The following is a 7438-nucleotide window of genomic DNA, read 5'->3' on the forward strand; positions in this document are numbered from 1 at the left end:
ATCTTGCAGCCAATTGCAAAGTTATATGTTCTAAAATTTCTTTGCCATTTAAGAGAGAATTAAGCTAGATAGCAGCAATGGTAAACAAATTTCAATTTTAGGTCTATGTTTAGTGAGAAAGCAAATGGTGTCTGTGTTATTTCTTTTACTGAGGAGTAGAGAAATATCTATTTCATTGTATTATATGGTTTAATATTCTTTCATCTGCCTTACAAAAATAAAATCGCTTACGCAAAGACGCAGTTTGGTAGTAGCATGTATCCAACATGAAAAAAATTACGAATTTATATTCCACTTTTCATGACCACTGGACATTCCAAAGTGTTTTACAACCAGTGTAGTTATGATTGTAATGCAGGAAACAGAGCAGCCAGCAAGCTCCCACAAACGGCACTGTGATAATGACAAGATAACCTGTTTTTGTGATGTTGATTGAGGGATAAATATTGGCCAGAACACTGGGGATAAATTCTGTGCTCCTCTTCAAAATGGTGCCACAGGACTGCTTGCATCCACAGGAGGGGGCAGATGGGAGTTTGGTTTAACGTCTCGTCTAGAAGACAGCATCTGGATACATTCCAATAGCTAGTGTGCAATGTAAGGAATCTTTGTTATGACCTCAGGGTCTCACTATTGTCTACATAGATATTGGCAGGAAAGTGAGGGGATCTGGTGTACTTCAAAGCTCTGTAATTAATTCTTTTGGTTAATTTGACTCAAACTCATAAATGATTGTTATGTGGACATTACTGCATCATTGCGTGATTGTTCAAAAATAAGGAGTCGCCCATTTAAAACAGAGATGAGGCAATTTTCTTTTCACTCAGAGGGTCGTGAGTCTTTGGAAGTCTCTTCCTGAAAAGGTGGAGGAAGCAGAGTCTTTGAATGTTTTTAAGGCTGAGGTGGATATATTCTTGGTAAGCAAGGGGGTGATAGGTTATCAGGGGCAGGTAGAATGTAGAATTCAGGTTACTATCAGATCAGCCATGATCTCATTAAATGGCAGAGCAGGCTCGAGGGGCTGAATGGCCTACTCCTGTTCCTTGTTCGTATGTTTGTATTGCACCGGCTGTGTAAAAGGACCCCCGCTTCTGAGTCACACTGATGATACCTACCTTTCAGCAGGTAGCCGTACTAAGCAGCGTGTAACGGAATATGTGAACATAAAGACAACAATGGACAGAAAAAGACTCTCTGGTCCATCCAGCCTATCCCACACAACTGCAATGGCTTGTGCATCACAATATGTACATTCTTTAACCCATCCAAAACCATACAAATTCTTGGAAGATGCACAATACTGTCGTAGGAAATAGAAGCTGGTCCAGAAAATCACTCTCGCCCTGATTAATGTCATGCAGCACTTACCTTTGGTACAAGACAATCTCTGTCCTAGCCAGGAACAGGCCCAGCTCTTGCTTAAAGGAATTCCATGAACTTGCATCCACCACATAAGCTGGGAACCTGTTCCAGAGATCCACTGTTCTCTAGGAAAAGAGCCACCTTTTGGCATCTAGCCCAGTTCTGGCCTCACATGGCATGACATCAGATTGTGACCCCTGATCCTCCATATTTAATTGGAACAAACAGTCTCCTCAAAAACAATCTGTTCCCTTCATCATTTTATAAACCTTGACTGAATCACCCCCACATTTTAGAGAAACATAAATATAGACTCCCAGCTCTTTTAAACCATCTGGCTAAGATGATTCAAACTGGGAATTAATGTTGTTTCTGCTTCAATATCACTGACCATCCTCCATTCAATTAACATCAGCTGAACAGCGCTAGCCCAATGCAATGAAAAGATTTCACCAAATCTTGTTCCACACTAGACCAAGCTTCACCATTAAATTTCCAACTACTTTTTTTTAAAGCAAATGCAACATCAATTAACGGTAATACTATTCTTCTCACCTAGTATTAATATTATTAAGAAGCTAAGATGAAGGACAAAGGTACATAATGCAGGTCACTGAATAAAAGCAAGATGAGGTAAATCAGGAAGTGTTTTAAAAAAAGTATTACAAATATTAGCACTGTAAATAAACCTGTTGTAAGTACTGGATATAAAACTAAGCATCCACTCACATCTGCCACCATATGGCTCATGTAGAAGTCAGTGGTTTACACGTGTTGTAAAATGTGTAAGCTTTATTTCTCTCTTCCACTCCAACGACAGAGGAGCTGATACTGGAGAGCTGGACAAGCCATGCTTTAAATTCAGGAATCATGTGAATATCATGTGCATAGCTCTAAAAAAACAATTGCTTAAAAGCATGAACATTCATCAACTGTTCACCAACCTATTACCTTCTGTTATTTTGTAGTTCCATAACTCATTGTGTAATCACACTTAACTACATTTCTTATCAAAGCTTACCATATCTTTAATGCTCAGGTCCAAATGACTGGAGTTTCCAATATGTCAATCTGCTGCATTTTTTAAAAGTATTAACTTGCTAAAGGAAAATAACGTTTATTTTTCACATTTTCCCCTGTCACTATCAACAGGAACTCACCCAATGTTGTGACTTACTTGTGACAAGGCGAAGGTATCTTCAATAAAATGTCGTAGAATTTAGGTTTATATCACAGATATTTGTAATGAAAGGTTGTAAATGCATTGACTCGGGCAGTTTCAGATCATGGCGAATTACCAACGCACTCTGCTCTCTCAACTCAATTTCTCCTCTCCTGACGTCATAATCCCTGGGTTTATGTCTTAAACCTACAAGTGGGAAGCAAAGTCTTTAATCCTCCCATTTAATTCACTGTTGGCCTGCCTAGATATCTCTCGAGAAAAAAAAAAATGTAAAATATTGTTTTACTGTTATTACACGTTTTAACTGAAATCATGCATTTTGTCTGTGGCACTCAATTACTATAAGAAACAAACAGCAAATTCTGATGTCTTCCTAACCATATATGTTACAGCAATCTATCAGCACAGTGTAAGAATATTTTGAATATCATAATTCTGGCATTTTTCAATTTAATTTAGAAGTTATCGCTTACAAGTTTTGATTTTTTTAAGATGGCAGGGGCAGTTCTAAAAAGAGAAGGGGCCAGGGACCTGATTGAAAAATGGTCGCAGTGGGACAAGCACCAGAACAGGAGCTAAAACATACACCAGAGCCGTGCTTTTAAAAAGGAAATCCAAGATTGGGGTTTAAAAAAATCAACAACAGCACACAACGTAACATTAAAGCAAAGCCAGTTTCGAAAATAAAACACCAAATGGGTTTAAAACCAAACAAAAGAGTGGGATTTAAAAAGTAATGGGACTGAAAGACCAAATAACAGAGTGGGATTTAAAGGTGATTTTAGGGAAAAAACAAGCACCAGAGTGGGTTTTAGTGCAAGGGTTCATCTTTCTGTTCCTTCCTTCTTCAAGCCACATAACCTTAGGAGCCTGCTACATAAAGTGGAAATGGAGATGTGTTAGCATGGTATATGTAAAATGGTCTAGAATGCCACTCAGTTTAGGGAGGGGCAACGAATGGTGGCCTTGCCAGTAATGCCCAAATCCACAAAGGAATAGAAATTGTGTGAAGAAGTGTTTCCTGACATCACCCCTAAACACGGTTAGCTCTATTTTTCAGGTTATGCTCTCATTATAGATTCCCTCATCAGAGGGAATAATTTCTCTCTATCTACCCCACCAATTATTGTGTTTTGGATTACCCAAGGTTTCTCTTTCATTAACTCATGTTGCATCTGCATCATGTTTTACAGGCTGAGGATACAGTTTGCTCATTTGAGGATTCGCTCATCCACCTTTCAATGGGATTTCCCTGGCATTTTCAGGAGGCTTTCTGGTTAGGTTACTCAACTGCCCATTGATGCCATCTACTGCCCTTACATAGCAGCTTTAACACCCGACCTGACACCAGTAACTATGGACAACAAAAACACATTTTTATTAAACGTTAAGTATGAATTAATGATTGCAATAATCCCAGCAATAAATTTTTTGTAACTAAGTTACAAAACACATCGCTAGTAGCAATACTAAGATGCTTTGTGATATGCTGTAGTTCTTGTGCCTTGTGCAATCCAAATGTGAATTCCAACATGATTTGTACAGCTGAGATGACAAAATCTAATCTAACTACGTCTCTGGTTCAAGTACTTTCTCCATTGGTAACTTGCATTTTTGGCGACATGACTAGAACTGGGTTGTAGTTGGTGAGAGAATTGGCTTGGGAAATTGGCACAAGACTGAGGGATTCTTACTTCAGATTGTATGCGGCCTATTCAAAGAGGTTACAGTTCTGTTATTTAGGACCAATTAGTAATCTGTTAATTGAGTTCTGGAATTACTGACTAGGATCCCAATTTTCCCCAAGAGTCCAACAGCATTAATTAGTTAGGCACAGGAGATGATTAGCTCATCTGATATAAACATTGGGCAGAACTTAGAAATCATGATGTTTGCCATTAAAGGAAAATTAACTCAATTATGAAAATAATTTTGAAATTACAAAACCAGTTTACCAACATGCCCAAAATTTGCCTTGTCTACACGACTAATATTGATAACTTTTTGTTGCTGATTTACTAATCGTGGTAACAGCAACCTCCTGCTCTAAGCAAATCTGCCTGTGCAAAGTGCAATAAGTGGAAATATTCTCTTACAGGTATGCAAAAAAGGTGACATAAGGTCATGGATCTTTTAAGTATCAATGTGCCTCAGTGGTAGCACTCTCACCTCAAAGGCGGTTGTGGGTTCAACTCCCAATCCTGGGACATAACCTAGGATGACACTGCAGTGAAATGCCAGGAGACTTCCTCATTGCTGTCCTTTGGATGAGATATTTAATTAACCTGCTCAGGTGAAGAAATCCAGTGGCATTACTTGAAATTCTTCCAGGGTCCTTTCCCATTCATAGACACACAGCTACTGAAAACATAATGCACATCAGCATGCAGCCTCAAAAAGAACATTACAACCTCACAAGGCTATGATAAATAACAGATTTAGCACTGCATGTTACAGTGACACTTACAGGTACAAGGCAGGGAGAAAGTTAGAACTATTCAGCAAATATTTTTGCCGTTTCACCCCTATCAAGTAGCACGTATGAGGGACGTCAAGCTGGGTGAAGATTTTCAATTCCTGTAGCATTGACTTCTATTACAGTGCCATCTACAGGTACAATAGTTACTGTGATGGAAGAAGTTCAATTGGAGCAAACAGCACATAAAAAATTGATGCATCAGGTTACTTTGTATTTGAAGGAGCTATATTATGGTGAAAAAAGCTTATAAGGAGGGTAAATTCTTGATGCAACAATGTGTGCTGACATCCATTGCACAAAGAACAGATGACATGTTCAGCATTCCTTTTATGATGCATCGTCTCCCATGCCCAAACCATGGCCCATTGGCAACACAGGCTAGGAAGGTCTCCATTGTAATTCGCAGTTTACGCTGTCAAACGATTTCAGCCAGGGTGACAGACAGCCTCTGGGTTAAGGCAAAGGCAGAATCAGCAAGAACACAAGTTCCTGATCAGGTTCCTGTGATTCTGCTGAAAAGTGCACGTGAAAGTCAGATAAGGACCAAATTGGGCTCAGCCTCCCACAAGCCTGAGCCCACATACAATGCCCCAGTGGGGCATTGCTGCCTTTACTGCATTCAGTAATTAGAAGCAAAGGAAAAAGAACTTTCAATTTCCAAATAATCTCTCTTAATAATGTTGGTAGAGGATTAATATTGACTAAGACATAGGGAGAACTCTTCTGCTCTTTAAATAGTAGCATGCGATCTTGTGCATCCAGGGCTTTGATTTAACATTGCATCCAAATGAATTGAGGATAAAGCAGTTACAATGCAAGAGTATTAAATTACTTGGAAAAAAATGGCAAAGGAATGGTCTAATGGCAGCTGAGCGTGTGAATGTGACAATCAGGCATTTGTGAGAGAAGCAATGAAAAGCATGTGCGTGTCATCAGCAAAGCGAGAGAATGCGAGTGCAGCAAACAAAAGCATGTGAGAAGGCAGAGATTGAAGCATGACTACAAGGGCAGCAAAGTTGAAGTTTATTCTATCCAATGCATGTTGCAGCAGACCTGAAGCTTTGTATTTAAATAGCACCTTTCTCAACATCAGTTTCAAAGCTCTTTACAGCCAACTCAATACAGTACTTTTGAAGTATGGGTATTGTTGTAATGCACAAGACGCAGCAGCCAATTTGCACATAGTAAAGTCCCACAAACAGCAATGTGACAATGACCAGATAATCTGTTTTTTTCAAACCAATGTTGGTTGAGGGATAGATATTGGCCAGGATACCAGGGAGAGCTGCCCTGCTCGAAGAAATGGTGCCATGGACACTTTCACATCCATCTGACTGGGCCATGGTTTACCATCTCATTTAAAGGAAAGCACTTCCATTAGCACAGAATTCCCTCAGTACTGTATTGGACTGTCAGCCTAGATTTTGCGCTTAGATTTTTGTAGTGGGACTTGAAACAAGCAACCTTTGGACTCAGAGGTGTGCTTAAACCAAGCCATGACTAAAGGGCAAGCTCGGTTTGGTGGAAGTTTACAATAACCTGTAGTGCTTGATCTGTGACAGTATAGAAGCAGGTAAGAATTACCACTGACATTTCTCTACTCCCATGACTACAATCTCAAGATACAGGAAACCAAGTTCAAGGCGATGGCGGCAAAGGAAATGGCTCATTTATAGTCACTCCAAAAACATGCCATTGCCTACAAGATCAAACAGGGGAGCACCTGGAACACAACAGAATCAGCAACAAGCTTGATGGGACCATGCAGATCCATCTTTACTCAACATCTAACCTGTGCTCTCTGACCTGGGACAATATAAGAGTAGCGAAAATTACTTATGAATTACTACCTGGCATACTGACCTGCACAAGAGACTGAAGCATAGCCAGTGTAGAGAAATCTACCTGAGGGATGGACTGGGAAAACTGCAGAGATATAGCTTAGAAACAAAGTTCACTGAACAGCAAAAAACAAGTTTTAATTATTTTGATTACATATTAAGTCCTCTGCTCATTGGTGTTCCAGTTAAAATGTCCCATTTTTTCCTGATGTAATTATAACCATAATTTGTAATTTTAAAGTACTGAACCGTTACAGTACTTTTCCCATGGTTCAAAAATCCTTGCCTAAGATGCCCATATTTTTCCAAATTTAACACAACTACCAAATCCCATTTAGCTTATGACTTTTTAAAATCTGGAACATAGGTTTTAAAAAAAGTCTCTATTCCTCCATTCTTTTAAAGATCTTTTACTTTTTCCCTCTAAAACACACTACTCACTACATTTCTCAGCACTGAATTACTGTTGCTGTCCATTAATTTGTCTATGTCCTCCTGCATTCTCTTTCACAATTTGCCATGTCACTAATTTGGTTTCATCAGCAAACTTGAAACTAGTCTCTTTTGCTGCCC

General features: G+C 39.2%; 1 long non-coding RNA gene across 1 annotated transcript in view; it reads left to right on the top strand.

The window, feature by feature from the left end:
• The window catches only part of LOC144690479 (uncharacterized), a 30923-nt gene extending 27024 nt beyond the window's left edge, over window positions 1-3899 (top strand). The window contains exon 3 of the long non-coding RNA XR_013578898.1: window positions 3739-3899. This is a non-coding gene — a long non-coding RNA (uncharacterized LOC144690479). The remainder of the gene's footprint in view (window positions 1-3738) is intronic.
• Window positions 3900-7438: the final 3539 nt, after the last annotated feature.

The sequence above is a fragment of the Cetorhinus maximus genome, chromosome 15 (genome assembly GCF_964194155.1).
Source record: "Cetorhinus maximus chromosome 15, sCetMax3.hap1.1, whole genome shotgun sequence".
Lineage (NCBI taxonomy): Eukaryota > Metazoa > Chordata > Chondrichthyes > Lamniformes > Cetorhinidae > Cetorhinus > Cetorhinus maximus.